This window comes from Atractosteus spatula, chromosome 10 (genome assembly GCF_055471065.1).
Source record: "Atractosteus spatula isolate fAtrSpa1 chromosome 10, fAtrSpa1.hap1, whole genome shotgun sequence".
NCBI classification, from domain to species: Eukaryota; Metazoa; Chordata; class Actinopteri; order Semionotiformes; family Lepisosteidae; genus Atractosteus; species Atractosteus spatula.
Genome location: NC_142715.1, coordinates 6,294,192 through 6,317,547, shown reverse-complemented (window position 1 = coordinate 6,317,547; position 23,356 = coordinate 6,294,192). Strand labels below are relative to the sequence as shown.

Here is a 23,356-nt window from a genome sequence, read left to right as displayed (position 1 = left end):
CGCATCAGAATCCGGAAAGCAGACAGACCCACTGGAAGCAGACGTGGCCCTCCCGAGGCATCGCTTCCTGCTTTGCCAGCTCTGCCACATGCTCCTCTTTCCCTTCAAGAAAAGGAAAGGCGCCGCCGAGAGGCACGATGTTTGTACTGTGCTTCTCCTAACCATCGGCTCGCTACTTGTCCTTCAAGACCACCGTCTGCACCTCGTGCTCTACCGCAGCCTTCAGCTAAGGTCAGCAGTGCTGTTTTTTCCCCAGCCTCTTCTGGCACTCTGTTTCCGGCGGAATTGTCATGGTCTGATACTCATCTTCCCCTGTCGATTTTTGTTGATTCAGGTGCAGAAGGATCATTCATAGACGCTTCCTTCGTCCACCGATGGAATATCCCCGTGGTTTCTGTGTCACCCCCCGTCAGCATTCTAGCCCTAGATGGTTCTCCACTCACCCCTGCTCAGGTTTCTCTGCAAACCATCCCGCTCTCTCTCAGGGTTGGGGCCACTCATATGGAAGATATTTCATTTCTTCTCCTGGACTCGCCTGCCTACCCGCTGATCCTGGGCCTTCCCTGGCTCAGGAAACACGACCCCCACATCTCCTGGGCCAAGAATGAGATAATTGCCTGGAGTCACACTTGCCATGCCAATTGGCCAATTGTTGTCGCCTCCCTGTTAAGGTCTCTGCCGCTATCCTCCCTGTAGATGCTCCACCTTCTATTCCACCTCAATACGTTCACCTGAAACAGGCATTCGATAAACAACAGGCTCTCTTGCTTCCCCCTCATCGAACTTGCGACTGTGTCATCGATTTATTGCCAGGATCACTCCCCCCCAAGGGTTGCATTTACCCTTTAACCCAAAAGGAGAATCAGGCCTTACAAGACTACATTAAGGAAGCCCTAGACTCAGGTTTTATTCGCCCCTCCTCTTCTCCTGTCTGTGCTGGTTTCTTTTTTATTGAAAAGAAGGATGGCTCATTGCGCCCATGCATCGACTACAGGGGGTTGAACTCCATCACAATTAAGCATCGCTACCCTCTGCCTCTAATTCCAGCGGCTTTGGTGTCCTTACGTGGAGCCACCATCTTTTCAAAATTGGATTTACGTGGGGCTTATAACCTTATCAGGATATGGGAGGGGGACGAATGGAAGACGGCCTTTATGACTACGCATGGGCACTATGAATACCAGGTCATGCCCTTTGGCTTTGTCAATGCTCCGGCTGTCTTCCAGTCCTTTATGAATGATATTTTTAGGGACATTATTGGTAGCTTTGTTCTGGTATATCTCGATGACATTTTGATTTTTTCTACCAACCCTCAGGATCATGTCCACCATGTACAGGAGGTCTTGTCAAGATTGATTAACAATAGGCTCTATGCTAAGCTGGAAAAATGTGTGTTCCGTGTCTCCAAGATCCATTTCCTCGGTTACAGTATCTCTCCTCTGGGTGTGGCCATGGACTCATCTAAGGTAGCAGCCATTAACGACTGGCCAGTTCCGCGCAATCTAAAGCAGATCCAGCGTTTTCTGGGTTTTGCTAATTTTTATAGGCGGTTCATTAGGAACTTTAGTTCAGTTGTGGCGCCCATCTCTGCTCTAACTCGCAACCGACCTGGCCGAGGTAAGTGGAACCCGGAGGCGGACAAGGCATTCCTACGCTTAAAGCACCTCTTCAGCACTGCTCCTCTTCTCCGTCACCCGGATCCCTCCCGGCCCTTTGTAGTGGAAGTGGACGCCTCTGCCTACGGGGTTGGGGCAGTCCTCTCCCAGCGTCAGGAAGAAGGACAGGTTCTACATCCATGTGTCGTCTTCTCCAAGAAGCTCTCTCCTGCCGAAGTGAATTATGACGTGGGTAATCGCGAAATCCTTGCTATCAAGCTGGCCCTTGAGGAATGGATTCACTGGCTGGAGGGGGCTCAGTATCCTTTTGTTATAATCACGGACCACAAGAACTTGGCCTACATCCAATCGGCTAAACGCCTCAATTCACGTCAAGCTCGCTGGTCTCTGTTCTTCTCGCGCTTCAACTTCATGATCACCTATACCCCTGGATCTAAGAATGGTAGGGCGGATGCTCTTTCCCGACTTCACGAACCCCCGGATCTGGATTATGCACCCGAACCGATAATTTCAACTAACCGTGTCGTGGCAGCAGTTCGGTGCTCGATTGAGGATCAAGTCAGGCGGGCCCTGGACAAGACCACCATCCCGCTCCGTTGCCCCGTGGACAAATTGTTTGTGGTGGATAATTTACGTTCGGCGGTTTTACAGTGGAGTCATGACTCACGGTTCGCAGGCCACCCTGGGGTCAAACGTACTTTGGATCTCCTGAGTAGGGACTTCTGGTGGCCTACCATGAGAGCGGATGTAGCAGACTATATTCGAGCATGTCCTACCTGTGCCAGAACCAAGACCCCGCATGCCAGGAAGATGGGTCTCTTGCACCCCCTCCCGGTCCCCTACCGCCCTTGGTCTCACATAGCGGTGGATTTCATCACGGATCTCCCCAGCAGTCAAGGTAATACGGTTATCATGGTGGTCTCAGATCGATTTTCCAAATCAGCCCACTTTGCTCCGCTCCCAGCCTTACCCACGGCCCAGGAGATGGCAATGCTGTTCGTCCAGCACGTATTTCGCCTACATGGTTTGCCCAGGGATGTGGTCTCAGACAGAGGTCCCCAGTTTGTCTCGGCCTTTTGGAGAGCTTTTTGTCAGGCCCTGGGCACTCATGTATCCTTAACGTCGGGATATCACCCTGAAGCCAATGGGCAGGTGGAGAGAACTAATCAAACGCTCCTGGCTTTTCTTAGAGCCTTCACTTCATCTTCCCAAGATGACTGGTCATCTTTACTTCCCTGGGCAGAGTACGCTTATAACTCCCTTACATCCTCCTCCACAGGCCTCTCTCCCTTCCTTTGCTCCTTAGGTTACCAACCTTCCCTCATCTCTGACGCCCCTCTGGTTACGACAGTTCCTTCTCTGAGACAATACATCTCGAAGTTAAGGAGGATCTGGAAGGTGGCTAGAACATCTCTTCTCAAGTCAACTCAGCGCCAGGCCGCTTTTGCCAACAGACGTCGTAGACCTGCCCTCGGTTCAGGAAAGGTCAGTTCGTCTGGCTGGCCACCAAGAATTTACCCTTGCGCCTGTCCTCCAAGAAGCTAGGCCCCAAGTATATAGGTCCTTTCCAGATCCTCTCACGAATTACACCAGTCACCTACCGACTAGCGCTCCCCCCCACTTTCAGAATCCATTCCGCCTTCCACGTCTCTCTTTTGAAACCATTTCACCGTTCTCCCCTGGTGGCCCCTCCTGCTCGTCCACCACCTCCTCGTACTATTCAGGGGCGTCCGGCGTATACAGTAAATAAGATCCTGGATTCAAGATGGCACCGTAATACCATTCAGTATCTTGTGGATTGGGAAGGGTATGGACCGGAAGACAGATCTTGGGTTCCGGAGGGAGATATTCTCGACCCAGCTCTCATCACCGATTTTCATCGTAATTTTCCCCAGCGACCGTCTCGGGCGTCGGGAGCCGCCCGTGAAGGGGGGGGGTACTGTCACGACCACTAACCGGCCCAGACCAGCTCCTAAGAGGTCTAAATCAGTCCCAGCAGCAGGGTGATAATTACAAACGCCGCCGCACGTGTTAATTCTCATCAGACGCCTTACCGTGAGGCAGGCTGCATTATTTAAGCCTCCCTTACCCGCATATCACTGCTCGGTATTGAGTTCACTACGTGTTGCTCTACCTAGCGTTTCTTTCCCTTTTGCCTACTGGATTTTCTGACTTCGCCTTTTGCCTTTGGATTTGTTTCTCGTCTCGATCCTCGGATTGTTTGCTACCAGTGACTATTTTTCGGTATTGACCCTGCAGCTCTTGTTTCGACCACGTACCTGTCTCTCGTTCTGGATTGTTCGCCACCAGTGCCTTTACCGGATCTTGACCTACCTTACGCCTTCGGACTACGACTCAGCTCCTGGATTTGCTCTGTCCGCCTACTCACCGCCCAAGGTTTCCTGCATCTGCATCGGATCCTTTTCACCACAACCTAGCTTCGTTACAACTAAAGTTGTTTTTGATCTTTAAATCAAATGTTATCTGTATGTGACTGCGAATGAGAAAATGGTCTTTTTGAGTCTCTTTGGCAACAAAGAAATATAAGTTTTGCAAATTTCATTGTCTGCAAGGAAAAAAGTCTTTGCATGTTGTTTTTTTACTTGGACAAAGAGAGGGCGAATGATTCCCACCCCTCTTTCCAGAAGCACTCCACCCCAGCCTAGAAGACTCCCCACCCCAGCTGAAGAGCCAGCGGACAGGTGGAAGATGGAAGCTGAAGAAGATGTGAAACCTGCACAGTCTCATTTCAGTCCAGCATGGACACTTCCCACAAATACTGCCCTCTCTGTGATCAGTCTTCAGCCGATACCTCAAATTGAACCCAGGGCCCCAAGGCTAAAGCAGCAACACTGACCACTGCACCACTGTGCAACATGGCTGCCTATAAACACATAGGCAGCACATATCACACCTTTCAAGAAATCATTAACACCCTCAACACACAACACAGATCCATTAAACTCAAATACACCAAGCATGACAGCCAGATAGGCTTCCTAGACACCACCACATACAAGGGTTCCTCCTTCAACAACACAGACAAACTGGAAAACAAAAGTATTTTTCAAAGATACAGACACATATGTTTACTAAAGAAAGCTTTCACCCAAAACATACTTTCAAAGGACTGGTAAAATCACAACTCCTACACTTCCACAAAATGTGTACACAGCAAGACTTTGAGGAAGCCAAAACATACACTCTTCCAAGCTCTACACCCAAGAGGATACACATGAAGTTTCCTAAAAAATGTGGCAAAAACATTTCTAAATAGAAATACTCCAGATGGCAGAAGAATACTCCTCATCACAACATATTCCCCAACTCAGCATAAAAACCAACCAAAAACTAAAGTTTACATTCACCATGATGTTAGAAAACACAAACATACTGAGGGAGCACAAAATCACATCTGTATACAGAAAAAAAACGAAACCTTCAGGATTACTTAGTCCAAAGCAAGCTATAACCTGTACAAAACAGATCATTTGCACCAAGAGCTGAACATTTCATAACAGAAAACAATGATCCAAAACAACAGAATCAAAGAAATCTTCCAGTTGCAAAGGGCACCAGGAAACACCAATAACGCCATCTACGGCATCCAGTGCAAAAACTGCGGGGTGACCTATGTGGGGAAACAGCTAACTCCATCCAAACCCAACCGGCACAACATCAGGAGTACTCATCTGGTGGCACACTTCCTACAGAATGGGCCGGAAGTGCTGGAAGCCACGGGACTGGAAAGCAACCCCAACTGGACAGAGACAGAAAGAAAGAAAGAAAAAGGAAAGGGAGTGGATCAAAAGACTTGATATTATCTTTCCACAAGGCCTGAAAATCGGAAAAACTGGGAGGGTTTCAGTCGTTGTAAGGAGAGTGCAGCCCTCCTTGTCCCAGATGGTCTCCTCTCTGAGAAAATCTGGGAGAAAGAGTTTTGTTCTCCTCTCCTAACTAGCTAGATCCTACAGGGACTGGAACTCTTCACAGTCACCATACTAACACTTAGGCAACAAACAGAAGAATAATTGAAACCAATCAGCTATGGAAACTCTCACAGCTCACAGTCCTATTAGGGAGGAAAACAAAAGACCCTTATTGCCTATTGAGATGTTAACGGTCCATGCATAATCCCCAGCAGGGAAAGCAGAAACCCATTCACCAACTGAAACTGCACCTACTCACACAGAAACTTACAGAAAGAAACCAGCCACCTGGGAGGAACTACAACACACCGCCCCTTACAAAACAGAATAAAACAGGCCAGCAGGGACACAGTGCTCCAGAACAATGCCTGAAGACCCAGGCAGGTCGAAATGTAACAACACACAGAAAAGGAAGATTGTCTTCCTATGGAGCCACAGATTCTACAGAGGTAAAGCTGCCTAACAGTGGAAACTTAACGGTGTCCACGAAGCTTTAGACATTTAAATGGTAAGTATGGATCGATATGGTATGTATGTATGTAGACTTGACAACACACGCAACCGTACGGTCACCCTCCACACTGTCGCCCAAACTGCCTACACTCCAAACATGTCAAACAGACAGGATACCTTCAAACAAGCTACCATTTACAAAACAGCAGTTTTTTTGGAAGGGAGAACTGAGCACCCGCCAGCCTACGACGGAAGACCGAGGAACTCAAGCGCCTCATAAAACCTGCCAAGCCACCCAAACTCACATATTTGAAGCTGGTAAGCAATGCCAAAAATTGGCTTCACACCACACTGCAGATCCTCGAAGAGCACTACAAGGACAACTAGAGGATCTTGAGCTTCCCACTGGGAGGAAGCTTTCACACTTGCTTCCAACTGATCAAAGAAACATTATGGGAGGAAATTGCAGAACACCACCTTTGGACCCTACAGTACACAAGCTATCAATACTGGGTTAGGGAAGGACACTCGGGCAGATCAAATTATCACAGCAGTTTTTAAATTCTACAATGACTTCTACTGGAAAGACTGCGACAAAGACCAAGTAAGAGTTTAGTTGTTTTATAAAGTCATTATTTTAGAGCAAGGTATAATTTTGATAAAAATACAATACACAAAATGGTGAAGCTATTGGAGAGAAAATTAAGGCTCAGTTAAGAAACTGAAACAGTCTTGACTTGTTTCTTTACACAAACGTTATTTATTTTCAAAAGAGACCCATGAGGATTCCTCTGGTGTGCAAGACCTGCCTGAAGACATTTGACCAGTTTCCTCTTCCCCTAAAGATGGTGTGTATGAAATGAGCCTCAGCAGAGGAGATCAGCGAGATCTCACTCCAGGCCAGGAAGGACTTGTTGAATCACCTGAGGAATGGGCAGGTTGGGGATTGCAAGAGCATAGAGCTCATATCTGGTGAGACTGGCGGAGTCCATGGGCTGTTTTATGTGGAATCCTGAAGACACATCATCAAGGTGAGATATTTATAATTTATAAGGGTTCTTCTGTTTCTTTTTAAATTTACCATTATGTAAAGGTATGTTAAAATTATATACCTGTGTTCCAGATGCCCTGAGCAAGACTGAAGCAGAGGAGGAAGGGGAAGACATGAGTTCTGGAGAACTTTCTATTTTTACAAATGTATCTATTATTTTATACTTGTATTCTAGTTTGTCTTATAGGTATACAATTTTTAAATGTGAATCTTGTATTCCTACTGGCCCAGTAGTTAAAAGCCATCATCAGGCTCTCAGGAAGACGGTAGCCCAGTCTGGACTGGACAGAAAGCACTCCCTGGATGCTCCTCTCCTGCCTGGGCTTAAACAGGCATTTAAAATTGAGTAGTGGTATTTCCATAGCACATGTTTTTACTCCTTAGCTTAAAATTCACCCATGTGAAATATCAGCCATAAACATTGTGACTTTACATTTTTCAGGTAGAAAATGTTTCCAGATTCCTGTTTCTTTATGGATCAATCTGCATCTTCCTTAAACTTTGTAAAGGACATAACCAAAACACAATTATTGTAACCAAATGAAGACCACTGGACTGTCTCACCAAACCATTGCTAATTATATCAAGAACATAAACCGTTTTCCGCGCTACATCCTGAAGGCTATCAATGTGAAAGTAGATGATCCCAGCTTGGCTAACCTCATCATCAACTTCCATAGTATCCTAAAGGATATTGAGAAGAAAATCAGTAAGAATGTTGCCAAGAGATTACCAGAAAGAGGTACTTTTCATTTTTTAACTTTATTCAACTGTACTTCTTTTAATTTGAATTAAAAAAAAGATGTTGATAGCATTACTTTCTCCCATAGATATAGACAGATGCAGAGTCCATAACCAAGTACCAGAGATTGCTGGAAGGTGTTGAGGGTTGCAAAGAGATGTGTTGCACATACTGGGCAAGACATACAGCTCTTAAGAGAACGCGCTGCCTGACCATCATCTTGTGCTGTATTACCTGCAGACCTTTCTCCAGCTGAAGGACCTGCAGCACCCAGGGGTGGTAAAGAACATGACAGTAAGAATACTTTCATGCAACAAATAAGTTACACACACACACACACACACACACACATATACTGTATATATATGGGATTTTTACAGTTTGGTGTATTAAGTTTTATTTTCTTGCTATTACAGGTCAAGGAATGGATGCGTGTTGTTTCAACAAGGAATGGAAGTGTTGTTTCAACAAGTGGGCAAAAAGATGGTCTAGTTTGCTGTTAACCAGCACAAAACCTCATCACAGCAGCTGGCTTCCTTTGCATTGAGTGAAGAGGAACATGTAAGTGGATGGCTACATTGATAAGCCCCTCCACTCGATTCAGGGTTGTGGTGGAACTGGAACCATCCTGGCAAGCAGTGCAAAGCACAGTATCGCCCATAATGTGACACCAGTTCATCACAGGACTCGCACACTCACACCACGGCCAATTTTCATAGAAGCCCATTAAAATCCATGTTAATACAGAACAAAAGACCTCCACTTGCATAGCTCCCATCATGTATAGTATTTAAGAAAATCTCCAATGTACCTTAATTGCATTTTATTTGTGTTTTATCAGCCGTTTCATCTTTACTTCACTAAACTAAGCTGTAATGCCCAGGTCAGCAGCTGTGAAGGGAGACAAAAAGTTTTTCAGTTCATCTGCGGGAGAGCCAATTCACAGTCCTTCCAACAACTTGAGAAGACTGCATGAGAAGTAAGCAGAATAATATATTACTTTATATTTCTGTGGGTTGGAAACATTCACATATGCTTGCTTGTTTGTTTTGTAGATTCCTCCGGCCATTCATTACCAGCCAGGACGGCAATTGAGATGACAGCAAAAAATGTAACCGATGCACAGAAGAGCATTATGGCGGATTACTTAGCCCATTCCAATGGGCCCGCAGAGAAACATTATAGAATACTGACTCAGCCAGCATCTGCTCAGCAATCAAAGTAATTGAAGGCTTTGCAGGACAAGGAGTTTAGTAAACATCATCACAATCTTAAAATAAGTCTCACAAAACAATCATTCTTTTCTTTTTTTTAACTTCAGGTCAAGTAATCAATCATCAGACTCTGGACAAGAATGCACACCTGCTGTGGAGTAGGTTTGAATACAGTACACCTACTCAGTTATTTTTTGACATTGTGTGTTACAGAGACCTGTGATATTTTATTTAAAATTTTTACAACAGTGGATCAAGGCCAAGATCCACAACAGCAGCTGCAGGATTTACATGTCCGAAGATGGATGATGCTACAGTCTTCCAGCAGCTGATAAAGGTGTTTCCAGTGTTAGTATATGGGCAGCTTACCAAAAAAAGGAACATCTGAAACTGACTGGAAGTCATGACAGATGGAAATCAGAACAGAGGAAGTGAGACTGCAGACCATTAATGGCAAGTTTACAAATCAATTATCTTCACCGACAAACACTAAGTTTGGAATATATTCTGAGGATTTATATTGTGGTTTTCCTTCTAGACCTTTACACTAGATGGCTGTCAGGTAACCTACTATATTCAAAAGATGGACTGCTCAGCCAATGCATCAACAGTATCTGAAGTGTTTGAGAAGTGGAAGCCCAAGACAGGACTGCCACCAAATGACAAGCAAATTAAAAAGATAGAAAAGCATCAAATCTGGGAAGGCCTGAGCATCAGTGACAATCCTGTGAAGGGGAAGAAGGTTGTGACTTCCAGGTTTTCAGAAAGGAGAGGTGGTGTGTGATTATCATGGCGAGATCATCACAGAGACAGCTGCTGAAGCCCTAACGGCACAGATGGCAGAGGGAGAGAAGATACATCTTTTCTTTTTTTGATGGACCTGCACAAAAACTGTGCATTGATGCTCGTGAAGAACACTGTGCCTGCCTCACAGATATGGAGACGATCAGAAGGTGGATAAATCCATCAAAGAAAAAAAAACATCAAGGCTGTAAGAGGGTCATTTATATAAACGTCATAATCCTGTCTGTGACAAAAAATGACATTGTTGAGGGAGAAGAGCTCCTCTTTGATTACAGCATTTCCAGAAAATCATTTCAAGGCAAAGCACAAGCTCTGGAGTGGTTGGATCACTGACCATTTCCAAAACAGAAACTCAGTAAGTGTACTAAAGTGCATATTTTGAAGATATATATTTTCTTGTAGCTTAAAATTAATGTTAGAATTATGTTTGTGTTATTGCCTTAAAAATGGCATTTTTCATTCTCACCAGCAAGGATATAAGGAAGGGATATGGGACTGACAAAAAGATACATACTTTTCAGAAGAGCATAGAAGGCAGATAACTACCCCACTCAATTGTTACTGCAAAGAAATGCCACATCGTGTAAAAAAAAAGGTTTTGAGAAGTGAACCATTCTTGAAATTTATTGACAGAATCTGAATAGCACAGCATTCCCAGACGAGGGACTGGAGTTTCCTGCAGCGTTAGATGGGTAGTCTCTTGGTAAGAGAGAGATCGACTGAGTACTGGAAGTCATGAACGACACCTTTCCAATTCACCGAGAACAGAGCCCACAAGTGGTAGTTTCTGAATGGGTTAAAGACAACATGGCTCTACAGTTATCTTATAACTTTTAAGAAGTTACAAAAGTGATTACCATATTGTCAGTGGTTTATATTTAAAATCTAAAGATTTGAAATTTAATCTGTTTCTTAAACAAATTACATTGTTCACAGGAACAGCAGCCCAAATCATTTGATGACTGTAAATATGACAAGCTTGTGATAGTGTAAATTGTACAGTGCAAAACAGTTGTATTGTTTTGGTTTTGTCTTCAACATAATCATATTGGTAGGCATGTTATTTTTATAGCAGCAACCTGCCATTCACCACCAGCCAAGATGCCACAAGGTACAAGAGATGACCCAGAAGTACTTAATGATGCAGAGAAGAGCATATGGGTGAAAAAAAGAAGTCAAGAAATATCCATTAACACGTGCATCTACAAATCAGAAGATGGGTGATGGTCAACATTTCAGGAGTCACACTGGAGATTAAATTCAAGTTCTTACAGCGATTTTCTATATTTGGCTTCAACACAAATCATATTAATATGTTCACATTAATAATTTGCACAAAATGCCCGATATTCAATACAGGCTACGTTCAGAGGAGTACACACAACCCAGCCAGAACGTTGCTAGCTGAAGTGCGGCGGACTACAGGGAAAGTACTCTTGCCCACATGGATGTCTCTGCTCTGAAAACCAGTGGATAAAGGTATATGACAGTCTGTTCTCAGCTGTTGATTTTGTGCAAAACATTGAATATGAAAGATTGAAGTGTCACCATTCTATGAAGTTCAGACATAAGTATTATATTGATAAGCTAGGTCTGTTCTACTAATACCTGAAGAACTTTTATATTGCACTGCTTGCTTTGGTTTCCTTCACGGGCTCTGGTTTTCAGACATCAGTCCAAGATCATTGGTGGGTTAATTGGTTTCTGGTAAAATTGGCCTTAAGTGTGAGTGTGTGTGTTTGTATTTCCATCTGGCATCCTGAGAAGATGTCTTTGTTTTCTTTTCTTAATTGCTGTTGATTACTAGAGTTTATTTGGCATAATACCTTCGAGATGAATACTTTCTTTTTTGTCAATAGTCTTATTTTAATCAACGATGTCAATGAGTTAGTACCTTAACCTTAAAGAACAAGCAGTAAAAAAATAAAAAAATAAAAAATAAAAACACACTTCAGATGGGTTATAAGCTGAAGTTTTTGTAAGTGAACCGAGATTCCTGTGCAGTGCAGAGACCCGTCTTTAAAACGCTGCATGTATATATGGTGGACTTAAAATTTGTCCAATTTTGTCACAATGTAAAAGTATATTAAATAGGTGACATACTCTATCTATAAAGATTTGACTAATTTTAATTCCATACTTCCATTGACTGCTTTGGAATACATTCCTTAAGTTTCCCTGAATAATCATTGTCTCACAGAGAAGACCTGGGTGACACAACAGGGGTCAGGGCTGTGCTGAATGGAGGTTTGTGTAGACTGGCCAGTGTCTATGGGAGACTGTGGGATCACCGGGGGTTCCCCCAATGCCTGTAACATTGCCAGGGGGTGTAATCACCGACAAAAGCTGAAGTTTCCTTCATTGAGGGGTCACTATTTGTCACATCCTGGCTGGATAAGAGACAAAAGATAAGCCTCCCACTGTCTCAGACAGAGCAGTCTGGGACACTCCAGGCTGGACTGGACCATTGTCTTTGGAAGATGGGGTAACAGGAGATGAATTAGATCACACAAGACTGTCAGTCCTGCCTAGCTGTTATGTGACTGACGGACTTACCCCCACATTGAGAAGAGACAACTGGCTTCTGTGTAGAAAGCAGACCATTTCATTTTAACTGGTTAATCAGATCTAATGAGCTGTATTACCCTTGACAAGACTGGACACTTTACATCTAACTTCCTCCAACCCCCCCTCCTCTACAAACAGCCCTACTTGTTCCCAGTGAAACCAGCCTGGAGCAGCAGAACAGAGGTTTTTGTTTCTTAATATTGTCTGCTGTTGTAAAACAAGTCATCCCTTGGGGATAAAAACTCTCCTTTGAGGCTGGTGGGTGTCTCCTGTATTTGCCCCATATTCCCAGGGCTTCTCAGCTGAGTGATCAAAAGCTGAACGACAGTATGCTGAATTTCACACTGGGTTACAACAGACCCTAGTGGGAGAGTGGGGAGGGGAAGGGACTCCCCACAAGGGGACACTCTTATCTTTATCTCACGTAGCCCCGCCTACATTAATGAGTACGGAGTTTGCGTGAGTGAGGTCAATAACGAGCAAAATCAGACCCAATCTACTGCTTTCACTAACAACAGCCCTTTATTTTGGGTTTTAACCTCCACCTATTACCCCTCAGACTCAATCTTTCTGAAACAGGGTTATAATTTAAGTTTTGCCCAGCACTGTTTGAGCAGAAGAAAGAAATAATAGCGCTATTCCCGACGGTCTAGCACAGTAACCACCAACTCCAATAACTTTAACTAGAGAAAGCAACCCAGCTTCAGCTCAAAAGGAAAACTATTAAAATTATAATTCTCCAACACTGGCTGGAGACTCTCTGTGTCCGGGCTCAGCGGTTATATAGGACAGGACTCGGCGCGCAACAGGTGCGGCTCATTGCTCTGCGCTCCCCGTGCGGAATGCGCGTCTCTTCCCTCCTGACTCGTCACACCGCCTTCATACTCTACAGCGGGGAAAAAAAAACTCCCCTTTACTGTCTTCATACATCCCTCTTAAATCCCAGAAACACAGAAACTCCGAGGCGTTTTTGTGAGTCAGTACTGGGTTTTTCTGTTTGAGGTTACAAGCAGAAACAATAAAAGCGTTGAAGGCAGGAAGTTATTTCTGCTCGTAGGCAATAACGTGTAAAAATAACTTTTCTGATTCCTAAAACCTAATAAAATCCATCTAAGTCTTCCTTTCGTTCCCAATGCACATTACTGAATATAAACCAGTCAAGTTCAGGTACTTTTCTGATTTATCTGAATAGTTCTGGCGCAGCAGTTACAACAAAGATACTTACAAACTATTTTTTTTCCTTACGAGCTCTTGCCGTTTTTAAATTGAATATTTTTTCAATTCGCTAAGTCACAAGAAACACCAACAACACTCATCGTAAGCATCTGACCAATCACATTCCTGAATTTTAAACCCATTTAGTATTTATTTTTAAATTGTTTAATTTTTTTTTATTTTACACCTGTTTTACGTATTCTTGCTGCTGTCCTTTTACAGCCACTTGGACAGACCGCTCTGAGACATCTGCGTTCAGTAAGCGCTGAGCCTGCTCTCAGAGCAAATTGCCTCTTTTACATAGCAGCCCCGACACTGAGATTGTAAATTTCTCAGATTGTAGGCTTCTACCTGGCTCGTGTAAATGTTATTCAAGCTCCTCAGTAATAGATGTCTATTATGTAATGAAATGCACCTGAAAGCAAACGCTGGGTCTGTTTCCTTTCCAGCTCAAGTCCAATAGCGGTTTTTTTTTCAAGTGACATTTACAGGCATCAGACACTTTTTAATAAAACAAAAGTATCCTGAAACTCCCTAACTTTTAGGTTTGTTTAAACCTGTAATAAAAAGGGATCTGAAACTTCCAGGATTTCATTCTCTGATGTAGCTGTCTTTCAAGTCGGACGTGATGTTTCGCAGATGTCGACTGTGCCTTTTCTCTTGTGTTCAAGGGTATTTGCTGTGTGAGCTCCTCACTGCGTGTCCTGTATTGCTCTTTCATTTAGATTATCTATGTGGTGTACAGACAGAACTCAACCGCATGGTGAGAATTCCGGATTCAGCACCAGCAGAACCTGAAAATCTAAGAGCTGACCCCGACGTGATTTGAACACGCAGCCTTCAGATCGGGAGTCAGACGCGCTACCGCTGCGCCACGAGTTCACACCAATCCTCACCTTTTAAACCCCCAGAGGAGAAAAATCAGCGTCGCGAAATTTTTTTTTTCATTCTCTCCTGTGAGGAGCACCGCCCTTCTGAAGAGAGTATCTTCTTCCCAGACCACATTTCATTCTTCCTCCGCAGCCCTTGTGCAGGTGTTGTTCTCGATAACAGATCCAGGAACACTGATTGTTATTCTATTTTTTTTAATTTAGTACGCCATGGTGCAATGGTAGTACGTCTGACTCTAAATCCCGAAATTAAGTTTTCAAAGTACATGGGAGTCAACTGATACTGATCAGGTTCTTCTGCTGCTGCTGAACCCACAGTCTTCACCTTAAAGTCCAATTCCCTAAGCCTGCTGACCTTATATGTCCCATCCCTTCTCGTAAAAACTCGTATTTTCAGAATACGCAGTATAGAATGTAAAAAACTCCAGTAGTAAAAATTTTACGGAGTGTATCACTTTCACTGAGACCGAGGAGTGTTAAGCTGTTTATGAGTCTTTGTGGCTCGGCTGTTAACCAAAAGGGTGGTGGTTTGAGCCTTCCCAGGGACGCTATGAGCCTTTTAATGTACACACCCTCCTCACTTCATTTCTGCATGGCCGGTCTTGTACCGCATTCAAATACTTACTGCCCGTAGAAGGCAGCAGGCTCGTAAACATAGCTCACTGTGTATATAATGAAAAAGCGAAGGTTAGTTTCTCATCTGCATGTTGCAGAGCCTTACGCACCTCGTACCAGCAGCTGGGGTTTGATCCCTGCACGGGCTATTAGTTGAAAGACCATTGTATACGACGTGCAACAGATTTATTAAGCTAGCTTTTATGTTTCACACTATATTGTGATCTTGAAACCAAAATTATTAGAAGGAAAGCTTTTTTACACTGACGTTACTCCTTTTAATATAACCCAGATTGTGAAAACAACTCCGCCCTGTCAAAAGAAAATGTTACACAGAAGTTGGAAAGCACACTCTCAATCCATCTGTATATTTGATTTCCACGATCCGTTCAAGGCTGCTTAGTGCTTCGCAAGCAAATCATTTCAGGGAAGAAACTCAGTTTAGTGAACTACTTTTGTATTTTCACTCATTGAATTTGATCGTTGTACTCTCTTTGCATTCTCAGCAATAATATTTCAAAATTACAGTTCGGATGTATTGGAAACCTTCACAAGCATTATTAGGTTAGGATTGTAAAATTGTATTTTAATATCTTGGTATATTTACTTTCATTTTAATATAGATATAACCATAAATGTTGTTAAGCATATTGTACTTTTGTAGTACTTTTTAAAACATTTTAGCTGAGGACTACATGCAAGACATCTGTAAACGAAGATATAATTACAATAAAATTGGCAATTAACAGAAAACCACAATTTGTATAATATTTTTCATTGATATCGATGATCAGTTGAAGGATTTGAAGAAACTATCAAAGAAACAGCAGATGATTTTGGTTCTGAACCCATCTTTACACCTCAATAATCCATTTGTCCTCGAAAAAAGAAAAGACAGGCATATTTTGAGTCTCATAATTATCCTCTTCTCGATCCAAAAGAAACGTATACATTTGATTGCTTCAGTAGTATTTTGGATTTTCTTACGAAGATCTCACGAAGTATTACCAGGATCTATATTTAGCTTTCGGTAGCGATAACACTGCTGATATTGATTGAGTAAAAATCTATGATGTATTGACAGCTTTATCTGAAGCGAGAAGTCCTCGAACGCCGCTTATGAAGTGTTGGGATTCATACCAAGAAATACTTTTTGTTTTCCCACCCAAAATGCTGCTATTGCATTACACATTATATGAACATTACCAGTTTTGGTAGCTTCTGGGTGCGATTTTCCAAAACTGAAACTACTAAATTATTTAAGATGAACCATGTCCGAAAATTGTAAATCATGACTAATATTAATATCAACTGAAATTACTACAGAAAAAAAGATTTAACCGAAATATTCATAAGACTATGCAAGCCTAAAAAGTAGAACAATTAAATTCATATAACTTTTATTTTTTTTAGAAGTGGGCTCACACACCTGAAGACACTAACGTTTCTCTCCGTTAGAGTATGTGAATAACAGTTTAACCCAAAATGTTTGTAATTGTGATTTTGTTCAAATGCAATAAATCGTCTATCAGCAGTAAGAAATTATTAAGAAAGTAAGAAATTGTTTTATTTCACAAACTGTAAGACGTGAAGAGAGTTTACAATTCGTATCCTTCGTTTTGTCTTTTAACTTAAGCGTTCAGGATCCAAGCCCGTGTGCGGACGGTTGTGTTTCTTGAATCTCTTGTAATCATCAAAAGTCGTTGTTTAGTCCTTCAGTTTTTTCTCGAGTTGTACCATGGATATTTTATACGATGCAGCTTTCAGCTCAGTGTGGAGTGCAGAAGGATGACTCGCTCGCTGAACGATCTCTAAAGAAATCCCGGGTGAGATTCAACCGGTGGCTTCTTCAACAGCCACGACAAGTCTGAAGACTTCCTCTGAATTTCCTGAATATGACGTTAAATTAGTTCGAATAATTTGGTAGTTAACACAACTAAACGCTTTGGAGGTATATTTAAAACAGCAGAGCAAGACTTCAGGCACTTCGAGTATGCATGAAATTAATTGTGTAAACCTGGATCTATATGAACAAGAGTTCTCTTGTTCATAATATCTTTTTATATTTGTTAATTGAATATATCAATTGAATATATCTGTTATATTTTTGAATGGGATGGGACTGTACACTGGTGGTTCCCAGGGGAAAACGGGGTTATTGAGCCATTGGACATTCAGAGAGTATATGTTGTGTGGGCGAATGTAACCGTGTGCGAAAGTAAAAAAATCCTCTTAGATGATCAAAGAATAAATTGGGTGGGTGAATGTAACTGTGCTCTAACAATCCTCTTAGATGAAGCGCTACAGATGCAGCCCCTGAAAGTGTATTCGACTTACCTGTATAGTACTGCTGACACAAATGTAGCCTCTACATCAGACAGAAAAGGCAATGTGTTTGCTTAATCGCGTGAAGGATCTCCTTGTGAATCTGTCTCATTCATCAATGGAAATAGAAGCCATTAGAATACGATACATGTTCACCTTTAACCCCGCAGCTGCCGGACGTGCTTGTTTTGGGACTATTTGCAATGAGTATCGCATTAGTCGGTATGTGTCCTTAAAAATGTAAGGGACATTCAGTTAACGGGACAGAGACAAAGTAATAATCCTATTTTAACGTGTCCTGCATTTTAACTTACTGAACAGATAAATTGAAATGTTCTGATTCAGAGCCCCTGCAGTTCGTCCAAATTAGAACCACAACAATACTCCTGAGTCCTGAGCACCACACTGAGCACACGATCAGCTGGGCTCTCACTTGTTTAGCACGACTTCTTGTTACGGTTGAACTCAGAGCTGGAGATGATCTCCATATTCTACCACACTAACTAATCCTAAACGTAGCACACAGTGCACACTTTTTTTAAACAATTTAAAGTATTACACAAAGGCTGTAAAGCACACTCTGAATCGATCCGAATATTTGATTTCCGCGATCCGTTTAGGCAACAACAGGCAACGTGGCGCTTCTCCAGCAAAGCATTTCTCACTTTTGTGAACTACTGGTGCTTTTAACAAAGTGATACAAGGAGCGTGTCAGGATGGCCGAGTGGTCTAAGGTGCCCTACTCAAGGACTCTTGTCTTTCCATTGCTTGGGTGTTCTGGTCTCTGAGTAGTGGTGTGGGTTCAAATCCCACTCCTGACAGCTGCTCTCTCTTGCATTTTTCCCGTCTTGTTGTGCCCGCTGACAATGACAGGAAGAGGAAAATGGAGAAACCGGTTTGCGGGCACATGATGTGCAGGGAAATGTTTCGTGAACACTTACACGTTATTAGCAGAAAGTCAAATAGGCTTCGATTTCTGCCTTAAAAACTGTTTGGGGTGCCTGTAATCGAGTAAAGATTTACGGCCAAGCTATGCATTCAAAGGTGAAAGACCGAAATATAAATCCAGAAGATTTATTAAAACGCGCGTGTCCTCCCTCCATTATGACCTTCATACACTCCTCTTAACATTAAGCACTCCTCTTAACTCTTAGCAGAACATTAAAGTTTTACAGACGGAAGCATTACGCCAGCACAACCGATATTAAAACACAGTACGATTTGCAATCTGGAAAGTGATCTCAGCAGACGTTGTTCCCTGCATAACGCTAAAGGTGGCAAAGCGCATTTGGGTTGAGAGGACGCAATACAGCTTTTGTTTCCTGCCTTGTTGTCAAGCTGACAAAGTATCTCTAAAAACTTTGCTTAGGTTCTCAAGAGACTGTCAAAACAAAATCCCACTGATTGCTTTCCAAGTCAGAAGAAAAAGGGTCACAGAAGCATCTGGCAGCGGTGGGATTTGAACCAACGCCCCCAAAGAGACTGGAACCTTGACCCAGCACCTTAGTCCGCTCGGCCACACTACCCTCTATAGAGCTTGCCTTGTCTCATTACTTGTTCGGAGAAAGCTAGGCTTTCACTCGTCGTCCGACCTCGTGGCGTTAGGACCGTGGAACCGACTGCACCTGCTTTTTCTGAGATGCTTCCCCTCTCATGGAGAGATCTCGACTTTAACACCTCTGGACATAGTTCTTCTGTGGAGCAGGCTTCAGACCTCTGCATACAGCATTCTTGATGTCATTTTATTTTTACAGCAGCACGCATCCTGAAAGTTTTTTTTAATATTTTTTTTATTTGAACAACAAAAATACATATAATATAAAAAATAGAACATACTGTATGACGTATCAATAACATCGTCAGGGGCACGTGCATAAGAAGCACTATCGGTTTCAGATAGCTTTTATTCAGCGCTGCTCTAAACTTTACATTTGCTCGGGCTTGTTTTCCCCATGAAAAAAGACATTTCCCTAATTACATTTAACTTTTTTTTCCTTTTCATCAAGTAGAAATAAATAAAACTTATAATTCCATTTAAGAGCCACAGGCAGCATGCCTGGTGGTCTAAGGCGTTGCGTTCAGGTTGTGGCTTCCCCTTGAGATGTTTGTTTAAATCCTACTTCTGACAAAGAAGATAGAGTAGAAACAATAAAATCCCTAAGTAGAAAGCATCTCGCATTTCATGTGTTCAATGTTAATTGTCTCGGTGGTTGATGGCTCTTCTCTCCTGCAGGGTGACGGCAAACTTCTTCAGAGAGGGAGTCTCCCACGTAAGGCTGCTCTTCATCAAGAGCGGAGACAACAGGAACAGAATTCAAACTGACATGAATTACTTCTTGAGCATTTATGACTGTCTTTAAAAAGCTGAGAGCAGGCGAAAACGTATTTGGAAAAGAGGAAATGACTGCTGACCGTAAACAGAGCTCACGCTCAGCTCCGGACAAGCGCTCCTCGTTAGTATAGTGCTGAGTACCCCTGCTTGTTGCGCGGGAGACCGGGGTACGTTTCTGTGACAGGGAGCTGGTTTAATTTTTTTTTTAATTGTTGAATCATAATTAAATGTTAAACAACTGAGCGGCATAATGCTGTAGACCAGGATGGCCGAGTGGTTAAGGCGTTGGATTTAAGATCCAATGGACGAAAGTCCATGTGGGTTCAATCCCCACTCCTGGTAGTATTGTAAAAAGTTTTAAGTGACAGAACACTTTGATGATTTACATTCTATTTAAATATGAATTTACTAAATTTCATTTCAGTTCTCTTCACTCCCACTCCCTGGCATAACTGAACTCTCACTTTCGCATACTGAAGGCTTTACATGCATTAGCTGTGATACAGCTCCCAATAAAGACGGAATCCAACAGTTTGTTCTGTCTCTCATGGTGATCCTCTTCTCGATCCAAATGAAATGTTTAATATGATGCCTCGAGAAAAAAAAAGGAGTGAATTTCCACCTGGATTGATTGATGCCCCATCAAACATTTTGTAACATCCCCGGAAGTTTATACAGTAGAATCCTGGTTTGTGGCTTAAATTCAAGGTAAACAAGACTAAGGAAACGAGTTGGAAACTTGATGTCGAACTGGAATTTAATCACCCGGAATATTTCACTACATTGGGCAATATGTGCCAGAGAGGAGCACTTTAGATCCCTTCGATATCTCAGTTGGTAGCGCGGCGGACTGTATTAGGAACAGTTAGGAATCCTTAAGTCGCTGTTTTGACTCCAGCTCGAAGGAAGGTGCTGTTGTGAACTTTAATCAAAGAGTTAAAATAGCGAATCTTTTTCACTCAGACGTTGATCAAAAGCTCAATAAACGATGAAGCAGAGGCTCTTGTTCCGAATTCAGCTAACATCTGATTGTCTTGTTTTGGCCAAGATCTGATCTTTGAATTAAGGGACTACTCTGTCTGATTTGTAATTCAAAAGTAAATACAAATGTCACTGTTTTCAAAGGATAGGTACTTAATTGGCTTTATGATTTGGTATTGATTTTGTATCATTATATTATTAAGTTTGTGCTTTCTGTGTTTTTTATCATATTGTGAACTTATTTCTTAAACAAATGCTTACAAAGGCAAACACAGCACACATCTGTTTATACCAGCAGTGAATTGTGCATTTTTATTAAGTACAATCTACTGTATTTTTAGAAAAAAATGGCGTACTGTGCACGATATGTTGCAGAAACACAACCTGATATTTTCATAATATTATTTTAATAAAATATTATTATTTTAATCATTTGACAAGTATGAGGTCCCGGATCCAAATCTTCAGTTCTGATTTTTTTTGTGATATCTTCTCTTCCTCTCGTGGAAATCACAAGATGTGAGCAAATGTTTTTTGTTCTTTTTTTTCACGTTGCGATCCAAAGAGCCTCAGACGCACAGTCTGACAGTAACCAAACCAGAAAGGATTCTGCTGGGAGCCGGACTGAGCTCATTCTCACGCCCTGTGCTGAAAACAGAATTATCTCTTTCCCGAACATCGTCTACAGCTGCTAGATATTGCTCTGCGTCCTACTGCTCCAGCAATTCCTTTGACCAAAGACAGATCACTTGTGCGCTTTTAACTTTCTTGCAGCTCCAGGCTCTTTGATGGTTCATGCTGATCATCCTGTGGATCCAAAAGAAAATTTTAAAGCTGATACATTTTCGATTGTAATTTGCATCTAGCTACAACGTCCCTGGAAAAGATATTTTATTAGTTGCGTGCAATCGGAATCTTTTACTTTACGGATGGTAGTGGAAATAGTTTTAAAAATGTTTTCTAAAGAAGATTGTATTGCCAGGACCTGCCTTTAGCGCTCAGTAGCGATTACGCTGTTGATATAGATGGAGATGAAATGTAAGATGAATTGATGATCTAAGCTAAAATAGCACTAACACCACTCCTGTAACAGTGTTTGTATTCATTGCAAGTAATATTCTTTTTCAAACCCGACCGTTGCTTTTGCATTAAGTGTTATGTAACCATTAGAGGTTTCGGTAGCTTCTGAAGAGCGCACTTTTCCAAACTGAAGCCTATAAGAACATTATTCAAGATGCACCATGGCCCAGAATGGTGCATCGGGACAAGGATTAACATCAATTGAAAGTACTCCCAAATAAAAGATTTGACCTAAAATTTAAAAGAGTAGGCAAGTATTAAAACAACACCATAACTTCTTGACATAACTTCCAAACTCTTTCCTGGTTCAGGCCATGTAAAATGACATCATCAGTGGAGTCATGCCGAGGTTGTGAGTTTAAGCCTCACCTGGAGCAGCCTGGTTTTCTGTTTTGACAGGTAAACAGTGTTTTGTGTTATTTGCTAAATGGAGAGAGGATTCTGTGTTAATTGTGCTCCTCCTGGAAGAGGTCAAGATGAGATGTTCACGAGGCTGGTGGTAAATATCCTATCCAGGAATATTTTTTGTTCTTTATCGGGGAATATCGAATATCCGGGCTGTATATCGGGGCTGTAGGGGGTCAGATCTATAGATGTAGTAAACACATTAGTGGAGACGGTGTGTCTGCTCTCTGTGAGAGAGACTGGCGGGAAGAATAATCTGTGGTCTGGGAAGAAGAGACCCTCGTTGGAAGAGCGGCGCTCCTCACAGGAGAGAATGAAAAAAATCTTTTTCAGGGACGCTGATTTTTCTCTTTGGGGGAGTTAAAAGCGCTTGTCGCGAGTGACCACGTGGCGCAACGGTAGCACCTCTGACTCCCCATCAGAAAGTTGTGTGTTCAAGTCACGTCGAGGTCAGCTGATGTGTTTGCTGGTGCCGAACCCGGATATTACACCACGCAGTTGGGTTTTATCTGTACACCACTTAGGTAATCTGAATGAAATAACAGAGCAGTACAGAACACCTAGTCAGGAGCTTATGCAGCGAATCATCTTGAACACGACAAGAGAAAAGGCACACTGCACAAAAAGACTGATTTAAATCACACAACCCCGGTAGAAGTCGAATCGACAATCTTATAAACCGAAATCAGACGCGTTATCCATTAACCCACTAGCCCGTCACGTAAATGAATTGCACCATGGTGAGTTCTGCGCCGCTACTAGTAATACCCCACCCCCATCTTAAATTTCTAAGTGAGAAACGTATTTTCTACATTTTTGTCAGTTTTAAAACTAGGAGTATACGGCACTCTGCACAGTGTACGAAGTAAATTATTTTCGCAGTAATTAATTAATTTATTATATTTATTAATAAAATAATAAAATAAATTTACTTCGTACACTATGCAGAGTGCCGTATACTCCTAGTTGCGGCACACACGATATATACAGTAAAAAGCCTCAGGCACTGTGTTAGATGTGTTTTCGACGTTATATATGCGTTGATTAATGTCGTCGATTTTACGGTTGCAATTCGACATTGATTATACGTCGCGGCAACGTATATATACGTATAGCCGTATTTTCGCCGTGAATAT

At 42.3% G+C, this 23,356-nt stretch overlaps 2 non-coding genes across 2 annotated transcripts; one reads left to right on the top strand and one right to left on the bottom strand.

The window, feature by feature from the left end:
- Window positions 1-14,402: 14,402 nt before the first annotated feature.
- Window positions 14,403-14,474, bottom strand: trnag-ccc (transfer RNA glycine (anticodon CCC)). Its single transcript has one exon. It is a non-coding gene; the product is annotated as a tRNA-Gly (tRNA).
- Window positions 14,475-20,013: 5,539 nt separating this feature from the next.
- trnal-uaa (transfer RNA leucine (anticodon UAA)) lies at window positions 20,014-20,096 on the top strand. Its single transcript has one exon. It is a non-coding gene; the product is annotated as a tRNA-Leu (tRNA).
- The last annotated feature ends 3,260 nt before the right edge of the window (window positions 20,097-23,356 follow it).